Here is a 5000-nt window from a genome sequence, read left to right as displayed (position 1 = left end):
TTTGTCTTTCTTCCTTTCTTTCCTTCCTTCCTTCCTTCCTTTTTTCCTTCCTTCCTTTCTTTTTCCTTCCTTCCTTCCTTCCTTCTCTTTCCTATCTTCCCTCTGCCCTTCCCTCTTTCCTCTTTCATTATTCCTTCCTCTTCCTCCTATCTCTCTTCTTGCCTCCCTTTCATTCTTCCTTCCTTCCTTCCTTCCTTCCTGCTTCTCTTTCTTCCTTTCTTTCTTTCTCTGAAATAATCTTTGATTTTTGTCAGAATCCTTAGTAACCCCTGAGACCTAAAAAAAAAAATCGTACTCGCCTTTTTCAGTCTATAAGAAAAAATAAAATTACATAAATCAGTGACATCAATCTAAGTGACTAACTATAATTGCCCAATTACTGAAACAAAATAAAATACTTAGAAAAAGAAAAATTATATATATATATATGTATATATATATATATATATATGTATGTATGTATGTATATATATTTATATATGTATTTATGTATGTATATATGTATGTATGTATGTATGTATGTATGTATGTATGTATGTATGTATATATGTATGTATATATGTATGTATATATGTATGTATATATGTATGTATGTATGTATGTATGTATGTATGTATGTATGTATGTATGTATGTATGTATGTATGTATGTATATATGTATGTATGTATGTATGTATGAATATGTGTTAGTCCCTTTGTATATAGCATGTCTCATATCCTGAGGTTTTATGCTCCCTTGGGGGGGTGCTCCCTAGGTAAAGAACCCAGGGGAAGCCACTGGGTTTGTTACTGGTTATATCCCCCCCTCACCCCCCCCCACCCCCTGTGGCTGCGAACTCTCCCCTATGAGGAGACGAGGATGGTGCCCCTCACAAAGGTTTTCGTAGCACGGAATTTAATGAACCATACCCTTGGTCCAACTCGCTGGCGGCGAGGGGTCGAACTGCCATCATCACCTCGACCTCCGCCACAAGTATCGACGCTCTAACCCGCTCGGCCAGAGAGCTGTGGGTCCTAATGCTTGCAGTGGTCCTGCAAGAGGGACTTCGGAGATAATCATCTCCTTAGCTCCCCTTTCCAAAGCTCATCAACTCGCTTACGGCCAGCCGGGGGTGCAACCCCATGGGCTGGCATTCGGTCTCAGGACTGGAACCACATGAGACCTGAGCTGGCAACCGACGACTGTTCCCCTCCCCATATGAGTTTCAGCCGGTGACACAGAAACAGTTTTACAACAGTACAGCACAAAAAATAGTCCAAAGTCTCTTCCCAGAGAGATCTATGGGAGAGCCCAGGCAACAAGTATTAGTGTCAAAAGGTTATATACATGACACCAGATGCCTCTTCTTTTTCTTCTTCTTCTTCTTCTTCTTCTTCTTCTTCTTCTTCTTCTTCTTCTTCTTCTTCTTCTTCTTCTTCTTCTTCTTCTTCTTCTTCTTCTTCTTCTTCTCCTCCTTCTCCTTCTTCTTCTTCTTCTTTCTTGGGGTGGGGGAACTTCAGATGTAGCATAATAGCGTTTCACCAGCAGAGAGTGTGTGTGTGTGTGTGTGAGTGTGTGTGTGTGTGTGTGTGTGTGTGTGTGTGTGTGTGTGTGTGTGTGTGTGTGTGTGTGTGTGTGTGTGTGTGTGTGAATATGCACGTATGTATGTATGTATGTATGTATGTATGTATGTATGTATGTATGTATGTATGTATGTATGTATGTATGTATATGTATGTATGTATGTATATATATGTAGATATGTATGTATGTATGTATGTATTTATGTATGTATGTATGTATGTATGTATGTATGTATGTATGTATGTATGTATGTATGTATGTATGTATGTATGTATGTATGTATGTATGTATGTATGTATGTATGTATGTAAATATGTATGTATGTATCTATGTATGTATTTATGTATCTATGTATGTATGTATATATGTATGCATTTACGTATGGGATGTATTTATGTATCTGTAGGTGTGTGTCTGTTTGTATGTGTATGCGTGTGTGTTTGTGTATATGTATGCGTATATGTATACGAGTATGAGTTTGGGTATGTGTATGTGTATAAGAATGTGTATGTGCTTGTTTATGTATGTGTATACGTATGCTTATGTGTATGTGGATATGTAGGTGTACATGTGTATGTGTGCGTGTATGTGTATGTATATGCGTATACGCATGTTCTTACACGCCCATCTATATGAATGACATCCAGGCTAAACACTTAAAGCGGTGACTCACAATACGACAAAAAGGAGAAAAAAAATAATGTATATTTTTTGTCACTACAATTCCTTTCTTCAGCAAGGTGGTGTTGGTTACCTCACACTAAGTTTACGAGTCGCCAAGTGGAGGGATCGCTGACAGCAATAGGAATCGGATGTCACACGGGGACCCCACAGCTGCTCCTAAAGTATAGTCGCCCCTTCTTGTGTTCCTTCAGCCATCCGCCGAGGGTTTTATAAGAGGTGAATCCTTTACTTATTTATTTATTTGTTGATATATTTATTTATTCATTGATTTGTTTATCTATTAAATTATCTATTTATTTGTGTATTTGTTTATATATTTATTATCTTTATTTATTTTTTATTTATCATTTATATATATATATATATATATATATATATATATATATATATATATATATATATACACACGATTTTCTTAACAAGTCCCGTTCCGCTAAGGAGGCGCTCTGAAGGACTTTGTAGTGTGGAATTTTATCAATCATACCCTTGGTCCAACTCGTTGGGTGCTGGGTTCAAACTTCCGTCACTTCGACCTCCGCCACAAGTAGCGACGCTCTAACCCACTCGGCCAGCAAGCATCATTCATGCGTATGCTTATGGCAGTGATCGGTGACGATAGTGCTTCGGTGAAGTTGAATAAGTTGAGTGAGGCTAGGTGGTGGAGGCAGAGACTTCAATGTCACCAATCAGCCCCAATCATGCAGTATATTCTTATTACGAGTACTCGCTTAAGTAAAGGGAGTATATCAAAAATTTATTTTTTATTGTTATTATTTTCTATTATTATTAATTATCATTATTATTATTATTATTATTACTATTATTATTATTATTATTACTATTATTATTATTATTATTATTATTATTATTGTTATTATTATTATTATTATTATTATTATTATTATTATTATCATTATTGTTATTATTATTATTATTATTATTATTATCATTAGTTATTATTATCATTATTATTATTATTATTATTTTATTATTATTATTATTATTACTATTATCATCATCATTATATATATATATATATATATATATATATATATATATTTATATATATATATTTACTTTCTTCATTTATTTACATCTATGCCCCCAAGAGATCGTTTTCTCCATATGAAATTATTCTTAACTCAAAACTATACTAGAGGAAAGATAAAAATGCCATTGTTTATGATAAAAGGCGGAGTGGAGATGACCGCGACTAAAGGCGAGAAGATGACCATTGCTGTAGCACAGGCAAGAATTTGACAAGACTCTATTCGTCCTAAGGATATTCCTTCGCATAAACATATGTATGTGTATTTGTGTGTGTCAGTGTGTGTGAATGTGTGTATTCACCTCGGATCTGCTGCAGCCTCTTTTCGAGACAGCCAGACACCACCCTACGGCAGTGAGCTCAGAGCTCATTATTAGCAGATCTCTGGGTAGTGTGTGTGTGTGTGTGTGTGTGTGTGTGTGTGTGTGTGTGTGTGTGTGTGTGTGTGTGTGTGTGTGTGTGTGTGTGTGTGTGTGTGTGTGTGTGTGTGTGTGTGTGTGTGTGTGTGTGTGTGTGTGTGTGTGTGTATGTGTGTGTGTATGCATTACGACCGCTGACTGCGGTCCTTTTGAGCAGCCAGTTGCAAAAAGAAGGGGATTATGAAAGGATATACAGAACTCAGTGTCAGATGCGAGGGGGACGAGTACAAGGGGGGGGGGAGGAAGACTCAAGCAACAGCCATTACGTAAGGGTGACCTTGTATGGGGTCGGGGTCAATATAGTAAGACATTTTATACATAGTAACTAACCAACTACGCTATCTTGATAGCGTAGTTAGTTACTACGGCACTTGTCATGTGATCGCTGAGTTCGAGTCCTCGGCAGTACCGCATTTCAATTTCTGCATGCGGCCTCCATTGGTCTCCCGATGTTGATGGCTTAGAATTAGAATGCGTTGTGGTTGTTAAAATGTATCTCTAATCGCTGGGCCCCATTCAGTGTTGTACATACACACACACACACACTATATATATATATGTATATATTATATATATATATATATATATATATATATGTATATATATATATATATATATATATATATATATATATATATATACAAATATACATAAAATTTCTACCAAGGAAATGGCAATATCAGGTTGTTTTTCCTTCTTCCTCTCCTTCTTTTTTCAACCAAGCAGGTGATCATAACAGGCCACCATTGTCTTTCAGATGTGTTGAATTTGGAGAAAATATTCGATATGGGAAGAGTCTACAGTATTTTTTCCAAAACAAGACTGTGATACGAAAAGGAACTTTGGAAAGTATTTCCTGGGTCATTTCAAGACTTCGATTACTTCATTAGGTTATTTGATTACAATTCAATTATCTTGAAGATATCTGATGAATAATTTGTGTAACATTATCCCGTTTGCCTCCCAGAAGACCTTGTCACGATCTTTACAAGATAAAATCTATGACATCCTGAAGAAGAAAAAAATAATAATAATAATAATAAATCATAGAAATGTGGACTGACCCAGAGTCAGTGAGGACTTCCACAAATACGAATAAAATAGTCTGGCATCAAAAACGGCACTTGTAACAAAGAAGGATTTGATTAACACATATCATATTCCAATTCAGTATTAAAAAGGTGTCAAGTAGACTGCACCATCTAGACAGTCAGCGGCTCTTAACATGGGATCCACGGACCCCTATGGAAACAAAGAACTTCACGATCGGGACCCCAAACTAAAA

At 36.2% G+C, this 5000-nt stretch overlaps 1 protein-coding gene across 1 annotated transcript in view; it reads right to left on the bottom strand.

Annotated features, from left to right (window-relative positions):
• Positions 1–5000, bottom strand: part of Gat (sodium- and chloride-dependent GABA transporter) — a 66333-nt gene that overhangs the window by 45258 nt on the left and 16075 nt on the right. The window lies entirely within an intron of this gene.

This window comes from Oratosquilla oratoria, chromosome 32 (genome assembly GCF_046742065.1).
Source record: "Oratosquilla oratoria isolate Oo_2021 chromosome 32, ASM4674206v1, whole genome shotgun sequence".
In the NCBI taxonomy this organism is placed as follows: Eukaryota; Metazoa; Arthropoda; class Malacostraca; order Stomatopoda; family Squillidae; genus Oratosquilla; species Oratosquilla oratoria.
Note: the sequence above shows the minus strand (reverse complement) of the source record. Positions and strands in the feature narration are given on the sequence as shown.